The sequence below is a fragment of the Engystomops pustulosus genome, chromosome 3, assembly GCF_040894005.1.
Source record: "Engystomops pustulosus chromosome 3, aEngPut4.maternal, whole genome shotgun sequence".
NCBI classification, from domain to species: Eukaryota; Metazoa; Chordata; class Amphibia; order Anura; family Leptodactylidae; genus Engystomops; species Engystomops pustulosus.
In genome coordinates, this window is record NC_092413.1 from 37,872,592 (window position 1) to 37,896,515 (window position 23,924).

Below are 23,924 nucleotides of genomic sequence, written 5' to 3' on the forward strand. Positions count from 1 at the left end.
CTGGATGGTGGTAATGCTTAAAGTCAATTGTGAACGGAGTTTTAGCTTGAGATCCAGACATTTTCAGCAAAATAGAACTGTTAGCAGAAAATAGAACCACTGCCTTTTCCCTCCTCAACACAGAAAAAAATAGTTTGACTCAATAAATTAGTCTAAAGCTAAGAGTAGAACTCTCTTAGTTTTATTATGCAGTAGACTGTCATCCATATGGCACATCTTTCTGGAGGTTGAAGGTGATGTAGTTTTTCAGGTAGAACCCATTCTCTTTGTAGATCCTTTAAAGAGAACCGTCATGCAAAATAACCCCCCTAAACTAAATATATTTTCATAAACTGCCATTAGAGAGCATTGCCTCTATCCCTTCATTGTCCCTCTACATGCCTGTAAACCTAAGCAATGAGGTCCTAAAGCTGTATGCAAATGACCTGTGAAATGTCCAATGAAGCATTAGTATATTCAAGCTGTCCACTCTATTCATGAGTGGGAGGCACAGCCACACCCCCAGTGCATGACTGACAGCTTGTATAATGATGTGAGGCTGTATAATGATGTGCTTCCTGGTGCTGGTGGCCATGCCCCCTGCAGCCTGTGTGTGCATGTGTGTGTATAGGAGAGATACAGCAGCTCCAGGCAGCCATGTTACAGCAGAACATGTCAGATTCATGTGTAGCTCATGTCTGTGTCTCTCACCTGTATATTAGGAGGATGCAGCATGTCAGCAGATGCAGCACACACACTAGCCATGCTTTACTATACATTACACACAGACATGAGCAGGGGGAGGAGAGGGGAGGGGTAACAGGAGTGACATCACTGCCTCTGACCATGTGACCAGCCTCATTTACATGATAAAGACAGGACTAGTGGCAGAGACCTGATGACAGGTGTCCTTTAAGATTCCAACCATCCACACGGGAGACATCCTTACTAACAATCCTATTTCCCCTCTTGCCCCTCAGCTCTTATCACTAACTAGATATCTAAGTCTTTCACAACTCTCTGATTCTCCCACTTTCAGAGCAGAACCTTCTTTCCTTTACTTTTAATAAACCTTCACCTTCTCAGAATCCTTCCAGCCATTGTACATACCGGAACCCACGTGCCATTGATGCTCACCAACTCACAGAAACCTTGCAGTCTTCACTGTCCTCCATCTACTCCTTAACCTGTCCTAAGATGACTACTGATTATATATAATTATGATAACAATTTATAATTATATTAAAATCATACTGTCAGAAGCACCAAGTACAGCTCTTGTTATCAGGGCCCTCACTCCTATTGGTCCAAATGACTGTAATGTAATATTATATTTGTATATGTCTCATATGGTTTGTAAAGAGCTGCGGAATATGATGGTGCTATATAAATAAAGATTATTATTATCTGTATTATAAATACATTTATGTGTAAAAAAATGACCCACGTTACATTGCAAGATAAGACTTAAAAAGAAAATTAAACAAAATTAGTGTTTAAGAGGACTAGAGGGGATTCTATACCAATTCCAGAACATTTGGAGAAACATCTGCTCAGACCATTTCAATTTTGATCCATACTTAATTTTTTTGATAAACTCTTAATATTCTTCATTAATTAAAAACTCATGTTAACTTTAGAACAAATGTATAGGCATTAAAATAAGTATACTAAAAAGGAAAACTATGCCTGGTGCTGAAGACCCTAAATACCCTGGGTCAGGGTCACTTTTTTTTTAAGGGCACATAAAATAGATTTTCTTTATCAATGAATAAAATTACTTTGCTGTGTCCTTTATACTTTTGGGAAAAAAACGCCTGTAAGGCAGTAAATTGTCACATCTGTTTGTGACAATTGCCTGTTAATAATGAAGGTATTCTAGAAGATTCATTACTAACCTTGGGACCATGTCTGGGATTTCATAGTACAAGGAGCGTAATTAGGATTTAGAAAACCACCTGGTGTTTACATTTTATGTGGGTTCAGGTTCTTAATGAATCTAAAGACTACAATTCCCAGAAAACCAATGTGTGGTTGTAAAGGAGGTTAATAGGTGAAAAGAGGATTAATTTAGTATTTTGTTGAGGCCAACAAGCTGAGAAAAAGGGGACTTGTACATTCTCTTAGAACTTGAAACTTTTACAAGGACATGATTGTGGGTTATTGGTACAGTACTTATAGTTGCTGTTTACAATGACAAGTGCGTTTTATTTTCTACGCAGGTGAAGGTCGACTGCGTTGAATAAACTTAATGGGGCAGATTTACTTACCCGGTACTGTCGCGATCCCGTTTTGCGCTGTCTGACGAGGATTCGGGTCTGCCGCGATTCACCAAGGTCGTGCGTCCGATCTCCTGCATGTCTTGCTTCTGCGCTGAGATCCACCGTAGTTCACCTTCTTCTTCCCGGTGCATGTGAGTGCTGATTTTGTTTTTAAATTCCACGGTTTGTCTGAATCTGTCAGGTTGTCCAATGGCCATGCACCCCATTTCTGTTGCATGCAAGCCGATGCGCCACAATCAGATCGCATGCTCCAAAAACCCAGGGCAATTCGGAAAAGGAAATATTCGGAAAACCCGACGGAAACACGGTCCGCGGACCCTTAGTAAATGAGCCCCAATGTGTGGGATTTATCAGAAGTGTCTGAGCTAAAACCGTTCTAGTTTCCTATGGAAACCAATCAGAGCTCTGCTTTACTTTTACAAACAGCTGTTGGAAAATGAAAGCTGAGATCCGATTGGTTGTCATGGGCAACTAAAACAGTTCTGCTCTCGGACACTTCTGATAAATCTTCCCCACTGAGCCTCATTAACAGAGCAAAGTCACTGGACAAAGAGAGACTTTTGCTCATGTAATGCTCTTAAAGGGCACCTACCACCACGATTCTACCTATAAAGGTCGTACGGGTGGTAGGTCGATGAATGGGACTCCGGCCTCGGTGCTACAGCCGGGCACCCGTAGGCCTGCGTTCGAACGAGGGCACACAGCTATGAGGACGAGGAGCTGCGTGCCGAAGATTACATGGTAGGCGGAGGAACGAGGCTACTGGGGCGTGGAGTAGCCGCGACTAGTAACCTCATGTCCGGCTACTCCACGCCCCAGTAGCCGCTTAACAAAATTTACATATAACAGCATTAAAGTTTACTAAAGGATAGCCGGGACGTGAGGATTAGCCCAAAAAGGGCTATCCTCACGTCCCATTCATCCACCTACCACCCGTTCTACCTTTATAGCTAGTATCGTGGTGGTAGGTTCTCTTTAAGCTACTAATACAAATATGTGAATAAATGACCATTAGGTTTCTCATAGAGTCAAAGGTTAGACCATAGGATTTAAAGTAATTTTACCACCAAACCTATGAATGAAAAACCAGAGACAAGTCATCATAGAACCTTGACAGTAATCATCTTCTTATATCTGTTATCCATGGCCACCTTTCTACTAAATTCTAATTTTAATAGTATGTTAATGAGCTGGAAGGGCTGTTGGGGACCTTACTAGAGCCCTGAAGTGCTTCAGATTCACAGGCTATTACACTTCCCCTTCCCAACGCGTGAGATTTCATCAGACCGGGGAAAGGAAAGAAGTACTGTGGGAGCAGGGAGCAAGGGCAGACACAGTGTAACAGCCAGAGAAGCTATTTGGATATGTACCCTATGTTATGTTTTGCAGTATTACACTGGGCCGACAAACAAGGACTAGCACAAGACCCCAAAACACGTTCAGGTGCATGAAGCCTTACTTTGGGCAAATCTGCCATTTCTGGGAGGACAAGTGACCTCATGTGTATTGTCGTGTCACAACTTTATCCCGATGATGTCTAATGAACGAAGGATCACGCATGTTGACTTTTAAGAACTTGAAAGGGGTATCTGGATTGCCAGCACTAGAACATATGAAGCATGTGTTTCTTTTTATGGATTTTCAACTCTTTCCTACTTTGTTTATTTTTTCCATTGAATTAAACAACCATTTTTATGATTTTCCTTTTTATTTTTATATAAGGTTACGTTCTGATTTCAATTACTTGGGATTAAAGACGGTGATGTATGAAAAGTTACTTCACTTTAAAAATTCTTCTTCTCCTCAGACCTGCTTTATGAGCTGTCTGCTTGGAGGTCTCCTGCAGAGATATTGGCAATATTAACCATTTACTGTATAGTTGAGTCACCGTGTGTGACATTTAGCCATATTTCTATTTTAACATTGGAAACTGGATTCATTGGGGAGGAAGAGCTTGTCTGCGTGAGTCACCACATCTGACATTTTACATCAAGTTATACAAGAATCGGTGAAGTTATTGAACAACTAAACTTATGATTTTTTTGTAGTTACCTGTTGTTTCTATTGGAAGATTATGAATAGTTTTGTATTATTTGTTGCTAAAAGTGAACCTGTCACACGGAATGTAATTTTGAGCTGGTGACGGGTTCCAATAGCTGCTGCGATGCTGATTTAAAAAAGCCTTTGTCTGCATTCTGAATCATTTCTGTACTTTATAAAACATAGTTTCACATTACCTATCTCCTTGACAGCAGTGTGTGGTGAGGGGGCAGCTGCAGCAGCCTGTGAGCCTGTATCTCAGTCTCATGTATTTTTCCTCTACTCCACACCATTCTTCTCCCTCCCCTGCCTGTTTAATGTGCATGACAGGAAGTGCTGGTAGGGAGACAAGTAATGTGAGATAACATTTTATAAAGTACTAAATGTGATTCAGAATGCTGACAAAGTCATTTTTAAATTGGCATAGCATAGACAATTGGAACCTTTCACCCGATAAAAATGATATTCCTTGTGACAGGTTCACTTTAAGGGTTTCTCTCTACTAAACCTTAATGACTGATGATAGAATAGTTTGTCATGTCGTCATTAAAGGCTAATGGAGCGGACTCAAGGGGAAGTTCTCTCCATACAAAGCAGGTGTTTATGTTACATCATGCAGCAAACACCTGCTGCTAACAACCACTATTAGTACAGGTGGTCCCCTACTTAAGGACACCAAACTGACAGATGACCCCTAGTTACAAACGGACCTCTGGATGTTGATAAGTTACTCTACTTTAGCCCCAGGCTGCTACAATGATCAGCTGTAACAGTTATCATATTATTATATCATTTCATATTATTAACAGTTATTATCAACTGCAATTAAGTTTTATTGTTAATCCTGTTTCCCATGACAACCCAACATTTTCAAAATACAATTGTCATAGAGACCAAAAAAATATTGGCTGGGATACAATACGATTCAAATATACAGTTCCGACTTACATACAAATTCAACTTGAGAACAGACCTACAGAACCTATCCTGTTCATAATCCGGGGACTGCCTGTATTGACCTATGTCATGCCTTTAAGTTTAAATGATAGCAGCACATGGGCATAGCCATCTTGGGTACAGTTTGCAGGGGGTGCTCATTGGTATTGCTATGACAGCCAGGAACCTTCCCTAGGGTACATGGATTTTTTTTAGCAGGATCCGTATAAGACCAGTTTATTGTATCATCAGGCAGACCTCCTAGGACTCAATTCCCCAAGAGGGCCTAAAAAAATGGGAAAAAACTGTTTCAAATAAAGCAAAAAACACTTACAGTACAAACATGTTGTATGCTGATATTTGTAGATGTCATTGCTTTGATAGAAGATCAAATTAATTTTAGAATGGGAAACATATGTCAATTCTCTTACCTCTCATGCAGTGGCATAAGCTGTACCTTAATGTGTAAAGTTAAGTCTTTCCATTCTGATGCCAGTGTCTTGCCATTGTAAAAAAAGACCACTGCCTTTCGGATGAATTGACATTTCTGCAGAAAGGGAATTCCACATTTTTTCCTGGAGCGTTTACCGTAAGGACCCATGAGTGGGATGCCCTGTGGTCTTTTATTGTATCCATTTACTATAAGAATTTTTATATTTGCACTTCTTTCCATAGTAACTTGATTTAATGAAAAACACAATTTGCTGAGCAATAACAATAAGTAACAATGGGGAAAAAATTTAATTGGTTCTAAATGCAAGTAGTAAATGAGACCATACAAAGTACTTGCAGTAAATCTTTTAATAAACTTTGTATAAATCAGAACTTTAGTGTGTAGATATGAGGAGCAACAGTATTCCTGGCTGATTCATGGCCTTGTATTCAGAACATTTATGGTCATGTCCCTCTGTTGGCTTTATATTTACTTTTTAATTCTCAATGAACTTATTGGTTGATCATTACCAACTGTAATGATGTCTCTTATACATTGCACATGAAAAGTTGGGGAAAATTCTAATGACTTTCTCTCTCTCTCTTTTTCTGACTCAGCAGGATCCTATGGGACACCATAAAGGAATATTCATCTCTATTGATCTGAATAAAGCTATTGGGGTAATCTGAAGATTTTTCATTTAGTGCTCTTTGTGTCTTTATCACTCCTTGTCCATAGACTTTTACTTCTGGAAATTCAGTCCATTTTGTTCCAGAAATACACTGAAAATGTATTTACTACATATTATTTAATGTTTCATTTATTTACTTGTCGTATAAATTAAAAATATTAGATGACTACCTCTGATTGTAGGGTTCCGAATATGTGTTTTCTTATGGTTCTTAGGAAATATATAAAATATATGATGCAAATTATGCAGCGTTGCACAGAGCTTGCCAAATCAGTCCCTGTACCCATGGGGCTCACAATGCTCACAATGTAATCAACCTACCAGTATGTTTTGGAGTGTGGGAGGAAACCCACACAATCACTGTCACAAATGTTGCCCTGGATGGGAATTGAACCCAGGACCCCAGTGCTACCAGGCTGTAGTGCTATATATATATATATATATATATATATATATATATATATATATAGCACTATATATAATATACATTAATAATAAATATTAAATAATAATGTATACAGTATCACGTTGTTAGTAAAGTTATGAGCAGTGATGCAATACTAATATATTTCGTATGATTTATTAAACTCACTAAAATACTAATTGTTTAGGTTTTGTTGAAGGAATATTCCCATCTTATGATGTAGAAATGGAAGACCTAACAAAAGATGGGTACCGGGTAAAGTGTGACTTCCACGATTATGATAATAAAATAATAGCTTCTAAAAGAATATAGTTAAAGCATTCATAAATTTGTCCATCAGGTTCCGCAAAAGTGGGAAAAATGATGAGAAGAGGTACAAATATGTCACTCCATTCCTCTTAGTTTACGATAGTTTAAGGTACTCTCGAACACTTGACACAAGCTGTTGGTTTTGTCAAGACAATTGGGGTATTTACCAATCCATTTGGCCATAATTTGCTACAAAAAATGTCTATAATGCCTTGTGCCCCCTTTATTACAGCTTTTGGTCTTTTGACACTTTTCCAAAAAGTCTAAGGAGACATGGCCTCTGAAAAAGAGACAGAAAATAGTCGTGTGCCAAAAAGATTAAGATGGTGGTGCACAGTTCAGACCAACTAAAAGTAGGTCTAAAGTAGAATTTGGCAGACATAGCGCTCTAGAATTCATCACTGTGTTAAATCTGCTGCGGCAATAGTCTAGTGTTGTGCTCTGCTCTGTCAAACCACGCAAAACTTTAATAACATTCCTCCAATGATGTCTGCTTTAAAGCTGTTAACTATTGCTCTTTGCGAAAAACATTCTTGAGTTCTATAATTCAAAGCAGTGTGAAAGTACTGTGCAAAGTCCATGATGAACTTTGAAACATAATTTACATTTTCTTTCTAGTAATGTCTGTGGAATCTGTAGTCAAGATAAGAAAAGTTCCATGTTCTGTGAAAATGTAATACATGGAATAACAATCACACAAGCGCATCATGTAATAACAAGACAACTTGGTTAACAAGTCAATGTCTTATCTTTATGGCCCACAAGGATTAACCTTCTCTAAGAAGACTTTTCTTACAACAAATTCTTTATACAATGACTATAGTCATTGTTGGAATGGCCCGTCAGAAGAAGAGAGGGTCTTGGCTCTAACCGAATACTAGAGACCAGAGGTGCATCACACGTCAACCAAATTTGGAGGCTTCTAGGTTCTATTTTATATGATTTGATAAAGGGTAGGCCACCATTAAACAAAGTTTCTGGTGGGCCCTCAGTCCAACACTGACCACTAATTTAATCCATTATTGTTGAGAGTATCCAATTGAAATAATCACAGGCTCCCCCACTGATCATATGTAACCTATGGGGAACTGAGCAGCTAATGTTTCATGGTTATTCCTCTCCACAATGGTTTATTGTTGGTAAATGGTTCCCAGGGTAAAGCACTCCCCATATCATCAAAATAAGCTGCCACTGAGACATTGTAGCTTAATTACAGCCGTTTTTCTGATATGCAAATTAGCAAACTTGACTCTTTTATTCAAGGCAGAACTGTTATTTTCTCCCAGGCTGCCAGTGAACCACACCCCCTTATTTTGACTGACAGCCCTGTCTCTCTTCATATCACTGGCGTTCCCCTGCATTCTTGTTTCTGATTGCCACGCCTCTGCTAGGACATGCTTCTGTATGGAACTAGTACTTAGGAACTGTCTGCCAATATTCAACCACAATCAAATAAAGCTGTGCTGACTTATTGGGGCACATTTACTTACCTGTCCCAACGCGATCCCTGAGGTGCGTTGTCCGACGAGGATTCGGATCTTCCGCGTTTCACTTAGCTTGTGCGCCCAATTTCCTGCATCTGTCGCTTCCCCGCTGAGGTTCACCTTCTTCTTCCCGGAGCTTGTAAGTGCGACACAATTAGAATTTTAAATCTGCGCGTTGTCCGAATCCGTCGGGTTCCCGCCCCCCGATTTGTGTCGCATGAAAGTCAGCGCAATTGCGGCAAAATCCGGTTGCATGCGCAGCAACATGGAAATCGGCAGGAAACCAGACAAAAATGTGGTCAGCGGACCCTTAATAAATGAGCCCCATTGGGTTTTTATTGTGCCTATTTTTTTTACAAAGTACCCTTTGTTACATTCATGTCTTGAGACATGTGTCATCTAAGCTCATTTACACTTTACATTACCAAAATGCACCCCATGTACGTATCTGATTACATGAAGTCCATGGAGGTGCTCTGTGATTTCATGTGATCAGGTGCATACATGGGGTAGACGTTGCAAATGTAAACCTTAGCTGACATCATTCTGGTGACATGACATGAAGTGCTGAATAATGAGGAAGCATAAGGCATGGGTAGGAGTACTTTAATACATAAATGTCCTCCAGTGTAATAGTTTTTTTTTAGAATAGGGTATGTTATCATGTAGTATTTTGTATTGTATCAAGTAGAAGGATAAAACTGCAGAAATGGTGAAATCATGGTTTGGAGTCTGGACTCCTTCTCATCATAGTATAGGTCAATAGATCAGATCTGAATTCATGACCATAAGCCTACTGAGATCCCATTGCATGACCTGAAGTGGTCTTAGTATGCAACATATCATCTATGGGAAACAGTAAGTGGAATTGATTGCATCTAAAGGTCATCTACAGGTGATGAAGTTCAAGTGTTAACTTTTTCTCTGTGCTCTGTTAATGGTTAATGGTAGTCAAAAAATGACGTCAGAACCTACAACAATTTGTATATGATTGCTTTAGTTACATTGTGTTCATCTATAATTAAAATGTGTTTAATAATTAGACCACTTTTTATTGCTAATAAGTCATTCCAAAGGGTTTACTTATTTTTTTGGAATTGTTTCAGTAGAAAAAAACAAGCAAATTTGTTTTCTAGTAAAAGCAAATTCTGTATTTTCTGCATAGGTGTCAGGGCAGGGAAGAGGTCTGTGCCCTGTGCTTCTTACAACCTCTGTTGCTGTTTACATGCCGACCCTGTGCCAACCGCAGATGACATCTGGACGGCAGTTACAACCCCTAGTTTGTGTACAGAATAGTATAACAGACAACCAGAGAGGGAAACAAACAAGCAAAGGCACGCAAAATGATTCAAAATTCAAAAAGGTCCATGCTAATGTGAGAACAATTCCAAGCATGGTAGTGTATAGTATACGGATAGCTAAAGCAGAAGACATATGTAAGTGTATGGGTGAAAGATGAATTTAGGCAGAGGGTAGACACCTCCCCTGATTGGTGAAACACCAAGCCCGCTACTAAGACCCTGAGCACACACATTCCCAGCTAAGAGAGGCAAACAGCCCTCTGCTGGGCCTATACCTGAGAGTGGTTCTATGACTGGGAGACTCATACACTAGATCCGGCAAGAGTTCTGACACTAGGACCTGGATCTGAGCAAAGCAACTGCAGAGAACCAGCTAGGTGTTGTGTAGGTACTGCCTGATAATGAATGGGGTTGACATGCAGTTTTGTTGTACATTTTCGAGGTGAGTGAAGAGATATGCAGAGAAAAATCCTCCTGGCCCTTCATTCTAGGAACAGTTGTGGTTGGACCCCAACAGTGGTATAAATCAATATTTCAGTGTGTGTACATGGGAAATAACACTTGTATTAGGCACTAGGGCAGCCCACTGGGGGTTTGGCCAATTTGCGTGAATGCATGTGGCATTTGATGACGTCATCATTAGTCGTCTCTGCGGAAGATCGGATGAAGAGACCGTTAGGAGCAGGTAAGTATGTTTATTTATTGGCTAGTAGGAGATAGTCAGCACTGGCTACTAGAACAATGGAGCAGCACTGAGACTACCTGGGGGCAGCACTGGCTACTGGAAATGGGGGCAGGACTGTGACTACCTGGTGGCAGCATTGGCTAATGGGGCAGCTTCGTGACTACTTGAGGGCAGCACTGGCTAATGGGGTGTAGGGCAGCATTGTGACTATTTGGGGCAGCAGAGGCTACTGGGGCAAGGGGGTAGCACTGTAATTACTTGGGTCAACACTGGCTACTCAGCATAGGGACAGCAATGTGACTACTTGGGAACAGCGGTGGCTACAGTGGTGTGTCGGCAGCAATATGATTACTTGGGGGCAGCACTGGCAACTTGGGCATGGGGCAACACTGTATATACTTGGAGTAGCAATGGCTACCACTGTGGGGAGGCAGCACTGTGACTATTTGGGGAAGCACTGGGTATTGGGACCTGGGAGCAGAATTGTGAGTACATGGGGAAGCTCTGGCTAATTAAACCTACTCCCATGATATTGTAATATGTCCCCATAATGTCCCAGTGCCATAAATAATAATCTTAAGCTCACTATCTTAGGATCTGCCTCCCTTTCAAATTTAGCTTGTGGTCTTTCATAGTCTTTCCTCCATCCATAAAATGGCGTCTGCTGGGGAATCACATGCTGCTCCGGAATCACATGCTGCTATACTATACCTCCCTGCAGCACCGGGACGGTGAACGCTTCTGCTCCTGCAATGAGAAACCCATCTGTGTATACAGTGCAGTCACATGCAGTGAATATGAAGGACCATGCAGTCAGTGTAGATGTCAGCATATTCTTCTTGATTCCCCTGTAGATGCTATCATTTACTTCTCTGCAGCGCAGGGGCAATGAGCACTTTTGCTCTTGCAGAAACCCACCTGAATATGGAGAGGAGGACATGTCATCATTGTATGAAGTAAATGTGCAGGAACACGCGTCAGTGTAGATGCCGGGGTGTCCTTCTATCCAGAGCATTTCTATAGAGTATCTGAGAGTGCCTAAGGCATCATGAACACTAAATACGGCCCTGATTATATGTACATTATTCTGTCATGTGTGATCTGGATTCCTCTGTGAGATGCTAGATGGAGACCTAGCTGCTGTGATGCATTTCTTGCTCACTCCTCCCACTTCTTCTGCCATCTTACTTGATTGCCAGAATAAATAAGCAATAAGCAATATATTAGCAATAAACAATTTATCACTAAAAGTGGGAACATGAAAAGAGCCAAGTAAGTGGAGAAAGAACCTTCTTCTGATAAGATTTATTACAAAGTTTGTTTGTATTTGCCTTGTCCGTCTAAAAAAATATTTACTTTGAATAGTGATCCATTAGCATGCTTAAAATATTACTTGTTCTTATCAGCATCTGGCTACATCATTAAGCCTCATGGCTTAGAGAGCATAAAGTACAAAGTTGTGAAAGGAAATCTACCACCAAGATGAAGGGTTGTAAACCAAGCACACTTACATGCTGGTGTTTCCCCCCTCTAGCAGGATCTGCTCTTCTTTTGGCTTCTTATGCTCTGGTTTTTACAAAAAAAGTATTGCTCCTATAGACAATATTAATTAAAAACACATTTAACTAATTTGTCTTAGACTTCTATTTGCATTGTTCATCCACCCTGTTTTTCTTGACTAGCAACAAAACTCTTCAAATATGTTTTATGGTAATTCAGGCTTAGAAAGGAGAAAGCATAAATATTCTTTTATACTGTGTCATAAATTTCTTAGCATTTCTTACACGTAAGAGGAAATCTAATGTTGATGTGGTTTCCATGTTAGTTACACAAACAAGTGACGTATAAGTTCATCATAAATGTGTAATTTTATCAAAAGCGTAAATGTTCATCACTAAGACACGCCCAAACATTACATTATAAATATTAGTGAGAGGTAAGGAATTCCATAGTGACTTAGTACAGTACATGTATAATTAAAAATTCTAGAATTAGAACCACTTAAGGAGCTTGTTTTGAAATACACTATATATATATATATATATATATATATGCTATGTCATGTTACTACTGGCTGGTGACGTTGACTAAAGGAAAGTTGGCAGTGAGATCAGGCCTGACTCAGGCCTGACCTAGAGGTATCCTGCCGCAGCAAGTCCAACCCGCTTTGCGGCGGGCTCTGGTGAAAACCAGGTGCCACTTAGACTCCGGTCCCAGGTGTCGGCTAGTACCATCTCCCGCGGTGGTCCAGAGGATCCACTGATCCTGATTGTGGGTAAGCATGGGATTTGCAGTCGAGAGTTTGACAATTGGCAGAATAATCACATTTGAGACTAATTGTAAAAAATACTGTAAAGCATACCTTACCTTTCAACAAACTTATAGCATTATACTTATATAATTGTAGTACACTGTACTTATTTAATTATATACATTTGTTTCTTGACATTTTTTGATTTGAAGCCTTCATTTTTAACAACTTTTCCCTACAGAGTTTTTGTCTGTAAATTTGAAGTCTCCATTTTTTGTCTCCGTTTGGAGAAAACAAGGTTTAATCACCAGAGGCGACAGGGCTTTTTTACTATGAGAACTGTCAATCTATGGAATAGCCTTCCTCAGACGCTGGTCACAGCAGGGACAGCAGAGAGCTTCAAGAAGGGTCTAGATGCCTTTTTACACCAAAATAACAATGATGGTTATGGTATATAGAATTTTTTTCCCCTAAATCCCTTCCTCATGCAATCCCATCCCTTCCTTGGTTGAACTTGATGGACAAGTGTCTTTTTTCAACCATATAAACTATGATACTAAGTCCACTTTGAGTTGCTGGGAGGAGACCTAGACGCTGTGACATCTTCAACTGCTCCAGCATAGACCTTCTAGGTATTTTCAGCTGATTATAATATACATGCAGAAAAATGAAAAAATATCCTAGCCTGTAGATGATTAATATGAATCTACTAGGACCTTGGGGTATGTAGCTGAATATTATTGATTTACTTATTCTAAAAGCTCTATGATTTATGAAGAAAGTAGCAGAATATTAAATATTTTTATACATTATTGATTTACTAAATCTAAAGTAGAAATGATTTGTAAAGAACATGTATGTTATGCTGCTGTACAGACACAGATGGAAAGGTAGGCTAGGCCCCTCCCAGCTCTCCATACCTAATTGCCCATCCTACCTTAAGTGGTAGACAACAACTAATCGATGTTCCCTTGCTGCACAAAAGTGAAAACACAAATACAAAATCAGGACCATACAAAAACATAAGAATAGTCATGCAGTAAACAATCAGGAGGTGAACAGATAGTAAGAATACAGGCAAAGGTTAATACATCCAGAAGTCCAGAAAATGCTAGCAGGCTCCAAAGAAGATTTATAACAAGCAATGGGAAAAGGGCAGACTAAACTCTTAAGAGATATCATATCATATCCTCTGGTCAAGAAGGTTATTGGACTAATTCCCTGACATACAGAATAGCAGGGAAGGAATGTGAGTGGAGAAGGCATTTGTCCATCACAGTTAACTGTCTGCAGCCCAGAACCAAGACAACAGGAGACCTACAGGTGTGGTGGAAATCAATAAAACATTGGAATGAAATAAGACAGTGTTCAGACTAACGCAGGACAGAATGCAAGCTAAGTACAAAATTAGAGTCCACAGCATTTTTTCTGTCATACTTTAGGGGCAGAGGATGATGCTGAAGCCCAACTTATAATGTTATAATATATGTGTTTTTTTATTGATTAGTAAAGGTAACCTATAGTATTAAACACTCTATACTTTAATCTAAAATCTGAATTATTAGGACCAATTATGTATTGTTTTTCTAATAAATGACATCTGCAAAAATGGCAAAGTTAAATGTTTTTGCAAAGAAAGAAGAACATAACATAATGTGTCCTTTCAGTAAATGGATTTCTTTGTAGAAGTTGCTAATTAAAATATCCCATATTGGAAACATCTTTACTTACATGCTGCCATATTTAAATTAAACGCATTCTGGTCTTTCTTTTTTGGAAACTTTCAGTGAATATTACTATATTACTCATCCTTGGAACAAGTTGTTGAACTATTAATCCCTGGCGTTTGTCTTTATTGGCTAAGTGTCTAATTTTATTATTTTATATCCAATCTGCGTAATAGAAATGTTTTCACTTAATCTTACAGGAACATCCTTCTTTAATTATTGGGAAGTGGTGTGAAATTCAGAATGTAACTTTACCATGAAAAGGACATTTCTAAACTGGAACAAGAACAGGGAGAAAATGAACAATGTATCAGTTTTAACAAATATGTTTTTGTAAATACAGGCAGCTCCCGGGATAGATACAAGATAGGGTCTGTAGGTTTGTTCTTAAGTTGAATTTGTATGTAAGTAGGAACTGTATATTTTATCATTGTAATCCCAGCCAGAATTTTCTGGGTCTCTGTGACAATTGGATTTAAAAAATGTTGGGTTGTCATAAGAACCAGGATTAACAATAAAGCTTCATTACAGACACCAGTGATAACTGTTACAGCTGTTTATTGTAGCAGAGGGCTAAAGTACAATAAATTACCAATATCCAGAGGTCCATTTGTAACTAGGGGTCGTCTGTAAGTTGGGTGTTCTTAAGTAGGGGACCTCCTGTATACATAAAATTATTATTATTGTTATTTTATCGCCATAACTTAAAGGGGTTGGCGACTTTCCCTTATGTTTTTTGTAATGTGTCGGGGCAGACTATTAAGTAGTTCATTAATAGACATGTAGTTAAAGTTTGGAACCCCTTTTTTGAAATGTAAAGTCAAGCCCCTTCATCCCGCTACCAGTGATATAGAATCTGATTACCAGAAGGGGGCGAGCTAGAAAAAGATAAAATGTGAAGTTCATCCAATAGGAAATCATTGTTTAAGACATGTAATTTTGGTAATAAATTAAAGCCAAGGAAGGGTACTCAATATTGTACGCCTCTTTGGTTTTTTTTTAATAGTGTAACTTTTTTTTTACTTTATTCTGCGTATGTTGCTGATTAAGGACTCATTTATTGCAAAATAAGTGGTACTTTTTGGTGGTGTCTATTTAGAGTGCCTAGGATTTATTATTTAATTCTATTAAATGTTTTGTATTATTTTAGATAAATTCTATTATCTGTTTGTGTTGTAGAATTAAAACATTACTCTAAAAAATGTAGTTTTTTTTTCATTGCCATGTTCCTAAAGTTGTAATTTTTTATTTTTCTACTGACGGAGCTAGTTGAGGGGGTTTTTTTGCATGATGAGCTTTAATTTTCTTAGGTATTATTTGGGGGTTTGTATGACTTTTTATCACTTTTTGTAACATTTTGTTTGTCAAAAACACTGCATTTTATGCAATTTGTTGGGTATTTTTTTTTACAGTGCTTGCTAAGCAGGTTAAATAATACAGGCAGTCCCCGGGTTACGTACAAGATAGACACAGCTAGAATGTTTTTTAGTCTCTGTGACAAATGTTGTCAGGTAGATTGAATTTATAGAACAGGGCATTTTTAATGTAGCAAATATGTGGGGTTTTAGAATGTCTTAGATGCTGTGGTCAGTACAGACTGCTGCATATAAGGGATTCAACGACTGCAATCTGTACACTGACCATGGCTGCTGCAGTCCTCACTCGCCATGATATACTAGAATGTTGTTGTGCATGTATGGCTTGAGCAATAAAGGCGTTGAAATACCTAATGAAGCGGACAAGGGTGATATTAAGAGCTGGGAAACCTTCAAGTATGAATACAAGTAAGCAGACACTATGAAATATGAGTACAATCATTTGAGAAACACTATTAAAGCAACAATAGTTAAATCGTTGATCTCTATAGAATAATTTTTTAGGAGTAAAGAAAATGGAGGGAAATAGTAGAAGACGTAAATTAGGTGGAGAAAACTTTCTATGAACATAAAGAGATGCTCCTGGTTTTTTTTCATTCTTCATCTCTAATATTTGCAAATTTTTGGGTGCATTTGCAGATTTGCATAAAAATTTGACTTTTTCACCGCCCAGCAAAGTTTATCACTCTCAGCGATGATGTTTTGTGAAAATCATGCAAGTAATAATTTTTAATTAAATTATTCATCATACACAGCATAACTAATAACATTTCTTTTAACAATCAGAATGCACCTTAAAAGGGTATTCAGGGAATATATGAACGTCTGATGCAAAAGCCCATAATGCTATAAATAAATCAATACAACAAAATGCAATGTCAATACTCACAAAAAGTTTACTTTTATGATTCACAAAATGTTATGGGCTTTCTAAAGTAGGCGGATTTATTTCTAAGTTGGCTACCAACAACAACTCCCATGATCTCTCAGTTACAGCTTCATCCTCTCATATTCTGATCTAACAGAATGTTACCATAGTAAGGATGTGTGTAACTGCCATAACTACATATTGTCACACTGAGATGATGTCTCACCACAACACTGGCCATACTGGATGTACTGCATCCAACCGACTACAGCAAAGCATATTGATGATCACATGACCTGCTCAGGCAGGTGCAGGACATGTGATGTGGACATGTGACCAGCAGCCATCTACTGTTCTGTGTCTCCTTCACAGGGACATAATCAATGAACTGATTAAAGGGCCAGTAACATTTTAATTCCTTATTATAGTTTATGTCCACAACATTTTTCTGATAAGGGGAGCAAAATTTTAAATAACAACTTATTACATATTCACTTTTATTTTAATAACCCATTTAAATATAAATAATGCTTATTCCTGCTATACCATTAAGTCCAAATTGACACCTTTTCTCTATTTTGACTTGCAAAAACATGGAACATTATGACATCACAATGGAACATTATGAAATGGAACCCTATGACATTGGTGGGCAACGTCAGGGTGGCTTCTGCAAAGTAACATAGGTCCGGCAGTGAAGTATTGTGCCACGGTAGAACAGGAGGGGAGAGGAGGTGAGTATAAGATGTTTATTTTTTTAATAGCCCCCCAGCCATATAGAGCTTTCTAAAAAAAAATCTCAAACAACCTTAAATAGTGGTTTATAGCGTTTCAGAATCTTTGTAAATGTAAGTATTGTTATTCACCTTCATCGTCTTTCATCTTCAAAATTAATAACTTTGCTGTGTTATTTTTCCTGTGGGTTCCCATAGCAGCCAAATGAGGCAGAAATGTAAATGATCTGCCTGTCGCTAGTTATTTTTACTTGCCAACACTGGAACATCCTCTGTCAACACTGTCAATATTTATCACTCACCGTTACTTTCACTGACAGTTTACAGACTAAAACCTTCTGCGATCAGACATGACATAAACGGTAGTAGCTTTGGCTCTGACTTCCCCATTAAATATCCTTACTTCTCATTATTTATTGGCATGACGACCAGGGAGTTTCACTTATTAAAAGCAACGGCACATCATTTTTTACAAGTTCCTTGTAGCCATAAATACACTGGTACGAGTTTTGTTCACCTTATAAATACACGGATTAGATGTGGAAACTTAGAAATGATGAAACACAAAAGATGCCTTTTTATTTACTGCTGTAGAAACTAACTTATGTTTTTACCTTTACTTAACTAAGAATTTGAAATTAAATGTATAACTTATATTATTTTATAATAAGCATATCTATTTCCATGGAATGTGTTATATTATCTTTTCCACTCTTACAAGGGCAGCCATCTTGTATTAATACTGAGGATGATTCCTCAATCTGTTTATAATACGATTCTGTCATAATTTGCACCATTTTTACCATTTGTTAAAGATGGTTTATGGAAACTTATATAACCAAAATGACAAAAGGGGTGTGGCCTTGGAAAAGGGATGTGGCTTTGCAGGAAACGGGATAGGCATCAAAATTCTGCAGATGCCCCAAAATTAAGTCAAGTTAAGTTTTTTCTGGCCTAAACTAAGCCAACTAATAAGAGATGCAACTTTATGCTTATAATCTGTAGCATGAGATTGTCTAGACATTAAGGGGAGCATTTTGGGTACTAGAAAAATTTGGAGATAATTTATTTTGCGGGGTAGGTATTGGATAAGGCTTTGGGCTCGCAATCTGAAATTTTTGGCACTGATGAACCCCCAGTAAACTCACACAAACCAACACCAGAAAAAAAATGTGGTATACAGCCGATCCCTGGCTGAGAGAAGGGATTTTGCAGAACCCAAAAACGTTAAATATTTTTAAGAATATGTTGTCTACTTTGCACTCCTACCTTACCAATGAAAAAGTTAAAATTTTATGTTGTCAGTAAATGGTCTAAAGATGTCGGTAACATTACTAGAAGATGACAGAGCAAAATTATACTTCAGGTCAAGGCCCAACCTGCAGGGATTGTTAGGCCATGCATGAGTGGCCAACAGCTTGACAGGACCCGATCCTCCTTGGAGGCGGCTTATATTATAAATAGAGATGAGTGAGCACTCGTTACTCGAGTCGAACTTTTCCCGATGCTCGAATGCTCGTATCGAATAACTAACCCCATTGAAGTCAATGGGAGACTTGAGCATTTTTCACTGAAAGAACACATTGAAAGAACACTAAAGAAGAACACATTTCAGATGTTTCCGTACATCTGCAATGTGTTCTTCACACATATTGTACTTCACATACTATTGTGAAGAACACTCGTTCGGCATGCGTGTCTTCAGATAAATTAGCAGATGTACGGAAACATCTGCAATGTGTTCTTCACTGTTTTCTTCACTGTGTTTTTCACTTAAATGATCCTGTGTTGACTGTGTTCACTGTTTACATTGTATTCTTCACTGTTCTTCACTGTGTTTTCCTAAGTAAATGCTCGATCTCGAGCAGGCGACATACTTGTCCGAGCAACGAGCCATTTCGAGTACGCTAATACTCGAACAAGCATCAAGCCCGGACGAGTATACTCGCTCATCTCTAATTATAATGTATCTATTGATGAGAATTGAATTTTGTTACTGTTCAACTTGAAATATTTCCTTTCATAAAGCAGTATGAGGGCTTATTTATTTGCATGACAGATTTTACTTTTTTTTCAGACTTTAGTAAAGGGATCAGGAAACACTTGCAATCCCTCCACCTGCTCCATGTGTTGCCCAGATCTCTGAGTTCTGGCCCAATCACTTTTGAGGCAGGAAAGACCATATAAGCATACTGCCCACTCCTCCTAGGTTGCTAACTGAAGAGTTTTTCTTAGTTAGTTTCTATCCTTGCTTATTACTCTGATCATTGCTCTCCTGGTTTCTGAATCTTTGGATCTTGTTCAGACTTCTCTACTGTTTTTGTGATTTTGTACTTTGTTTTCCCTCTCTGTTGTGGCCTGGCTATTCTTATCTGTTTGTATTATTTTATCCTTGTCTATATGTTTTACACTTTGGCACAGGGAGGGATTTTTGACCAGTTACTGGCCACTGCTTATGGTATTTTGAGTAAATAGCAAGGATGAGATTGGTAGATTCTGATTTAGGCCTCACTGGGGAAGATGTATCACCACATTGTCGGGTTTCTTGTACTGCTGTTTGAGACTTTTTGGTCCCAACTTCTCATAAAGAAGTATAAGAAACCTGACAAGGTGGTGATAGATCTCCCACACTGTCTTGTCTTGTTCCTGTACCTGGTTCCTTCATTGCACAGCTTTTGTAATTCATTATTCATTGGGTCTTCCAAAGATAGAGACATGCTTTAACCCATAGAAATAGATTATTACAATGGTTTACCAAGCCAGACAAGCCCTTTACTGTTACTACTTTTGGAGCAAATTAGCTGCAGCAATAAAAGCAAATACAATGAGATTAGTCTGTATGGTAGCTTTTGTTTTATAGAGCTAAAAATACTGAGATTAATGAGGGAAGATAGCCTTGCCAAAATAATTAAACTACAATAAATCAAATCTAGTTGGATGAAATCGTATTATCATTCGCAACAAACATGTGTTTTGTCTTGGGCTCTTAAACACTATTTATAATTCCAAAATGTCAGGATCACTTTGTAATGAAATATTAAGTCTCTTCCTTTCTTACTGAAGAATTATACGTTATCCTGAGCTTCCAATATCACTATTATAAATCGTTCACGAGACTTTTCAATACAAAAATTACCGGTCATATATTTTCTTTTGTTTCAAAGCCAAAACTTTCATTACAGTTTTTAGTAGAAGATGACAGGTGCTTTACAGAGATTTCAATCTCATATTTCTACAAAACTTCTTTTATGCTTGCATCCACCAGAAAGTTTCCAACAGATTTTACAATTGTCATTTTTTTAATAAATATTTAAGGTAGTTATTTGTTTCCACCAATTCTCAGTAATGTGGATCAGGTCTCAGTAAATAGTCGCTTTTATGCTGATGAGAAGATGCAAAACTCATTGTGGGTTTTTTAACAGGGTTTCTACACTAGAAAATTGTTGTAGAAGCCTTGCAATAATCGTAAATGCTAGAGATTCACCAGAATTTGTGATTATTTCCTCTGTTATGCAAGCTCCATGGCAAGGGGGTCATGGAGAGGCATGAAGTGAAGGGGGGGAGGGCCAGCGGTGGTGTGGGCCACAAGGGGCCCCCGGACTTGCACAAGCTGCAGCAAGAGAACTTTCAATAGCAAAACTTTGAATGCTGCGGAAAATTTCTACGGCAGGTAGGACCTGGAGTACAAATGAACACTGTTCATCTAGCCGAACAAGCCCCATAAATGACTCTTATTGGCTTTACAATTTGTCCATATATCTTCAGTTTTGGCTCCATTCACGAATAAAGACACGCAAACTCTGCGCCTTTGGATGGCCAGTATTACACGCTCTCAGAACTGAACCTGAGAACAGGAGCCAAAAGATCCAGAAATGCATAGTATTAAAATTTCCATTTTTATATACTGTTTTCTACAGTTTTGTACAGTTAATCCACCTCATTTTAGTTTTTGATTTTCTCAATGGTCATCGCTCAAGCTCTATGCTATACAAATATACTTACTCCTTAGTGTATTCTAAGATATGCTTCTAGCATACAGAACTGATTTAAAAAGACAGAATAGAAAAATTTAGCAGGTGCAGATCCTTGTTTCCTGGATTGTATGATAGTTGAGAACCCCCCCACAAGTAAATAGGTTTAATGGTTTGTCATTTAAAAAATTGTGGGCCACATTTATCAAAACTAGTGTAGTGTGTACTATGTGCAGTTTGTCTGTGGAGTGTGCAGAATGTGTGGGCCCGATCTCCATGAGTCTGCCGCCCCCTGCACAGCTTCAGAAGTGGCACCATTTTTTTGGCCACTTTGTTCGAGCTGCAGAACTGGGCGCGCATCAGTAATAAATATGGCGCAAACTCTAACTAAGCAGTAACACGCTGCTTTTATTTTGTACTCTCAGACACAATGCAGCTGCAACACAAAAACTGATGCAAACAGTTTATAAATACATGTACAAGCAGTTTGCACGTACTTTCTAGTGAAAAGTCGGAGAGAAAACTGGTGCAAACACTTTAATAAATGTGGGCTTGTGTTTTGAAATGTGCGATCTAAGTTCTCCAAAAAGGAGGATGAATTTATTACCAGCCCCCCTATGCCCCCACCAGTGTACTGGGTTATGGATATTTTAGCGGCTCCTGCCTCATGTGTCTAGGTGTGCTAAGCCGCTGGGATGAAATCTTCAGCAGTTTAGACCTTACCCCGTCATGACTAAAGTGGGGTGAAGAGTGGAAAACTAACAAAAATTTACATGTAAGGCATATTAATGGGATTGGCCACTTAACCTCATATTTTTTGTAATGTGTGGTGTAGTGAGGGGGCAGGATATTAGGTAATTTACCGATATACATCTATTAATAGTTCTGATCTACTTTCTTGATATATAAAGTGAAGCCTCCTGTCTTTTACCTCATCAGCCAGACATTCCTGTCCATAAAATGGCCGCAGATGGAGGATCATGTGATCTGTAACTGTCCATAAAATGGCTGCAGATGGAGGGTCATGTGATCTCTGACTGTCCATGAACAATCACCAATTAGAGATCACATGACCCTGCCTTTTTATGGACAGGAACGTCCGGCTGATGAGGTGAAAGACAGGAGGCTTCACTTTACATATCAAGAAAGCAGAGAAGAACTATTCATAGATGTATATTGGTAAGTTAACTAATATCCTGCCCCCCACACTTACACACATTACAAAAAACATGAGATAGAGTGGCCAACCCCTTTAACTCCGCTGATATATTGTTATATTGCTTGTGCTCCATATTACCGGCTACTTCTCCAGACCGTGCCTTTCAGCATGACTACTGAGAATCTAATAATATGCCAAAGTAAATCTAGGTTATAATATATGACTGATTAAAGTGATGAACGGCCGCCCTGTGTTCTCCTCTCAGGTTGGGTGTGTCATTCTTATGACGACAAATTTAACCTTTAAAATAGATTATTTATTATTCACGTTAAGTATTTCTATAGCAATGAATAATTCAAATAACCCCTGGAGAGTCTGGTACAGGAACACTGCTACTTTATAAATCAAAACTAAAAAGTAAAATATGATACGCCATCGCTTGTGGAGGGAAATAAGAAATGGAAAAAGGATCATTACTTTCCATACACTTGTGTGAATATTCTCCTTCAAATAATGACATGAACGGCAACGAATAAAACCTTTTTTTTGTTTTTTTCTCGAAACATCTGTCTTGAGGAGATGACAAGATTTAAACGGCACTCCATCTCTCCATCTGGTGGATGGCCCTAGAAAAACATTTCAAGAAGATATATTCGAAAAATCTGTTATTCACCGCACCAACTATTATTGTCAATTAGAATTTTTTTTTTAAAAATCCTTTATATAGTTTCAAAAACACATACAAATACCTGTTAATCCATATATTTCTGCTTACCTGATGTTCTATGTCACAGCTAGAAGCCAGCAGCGACCTTTTTTTTGGCCAAGTCTGGCCAGAGGACCCAGACGAGGACGGATGTTTGGTCTAACAAGCGCTCTGAAATTGTGGATATTTGGTTTTCCCAAATAGTCATAACATAGTCCCTTCCAGCCACAGCTGTTACCCTATTGGGTAGTGGCAAAACTTCTAATCAAAGTCCCCGCCACTTCCTAATTTGCTACTATTTGCTTGGAAGTCAAACACAAAAATTTTCCAAACCTCCAGTACTTTTATCTTTAAAATATATTCTCTTTTATTCAATATCCATTAACCATTTCATAACCAAGGCTCCTTGGTACCTAAATACCCAGGTACATTTTCTATATATAATAATCTATATATAATAATCTTTGGAACAGCTTCACATATCATAACAATTTTTTACATATTTTTTTAATTACATGGAGACTCTAACCCCCTCCTGCCAATGCCCTTTTTTCATTTTTGCGTTTCC

At 38.4% G+C, this 23,924-nt stretch overlaps 1 protein-coding gene and 1 long non-coding RNA gene across 2 annotated transcripts in view; one reads left to right on the forward strand and one right to left on the reverse strand.

The window, feature by feature from the left end:
- LOC140121189 (uncharacterized) overlaps nt 1-3,842 on the forward strand; it is a 40,010-nt gene extending 36,168 nt beyond the window's left edge. The window contains exons 2-3 of the long non-coding RNA XR_011854041.1: nt 2,202-2,392; nt 3,651-3,842. This is a non-coding gene — a long non-coding RNA (uncharacterized lncRNA). The remainder of the gene's footprint in view (nt 1-2,201; nt 2,393-3,650) is intronic.
- The window catches only part of BMP2 (bone morphogenetic protein 2), a 79,871-nt gene that overhangs the window by 45,853 nt on the left and 10,094 nt on the right, over nt 1-23,924 (reverse strand). The gene's annotated exons all lie outside the window — the stretch shown is intronic.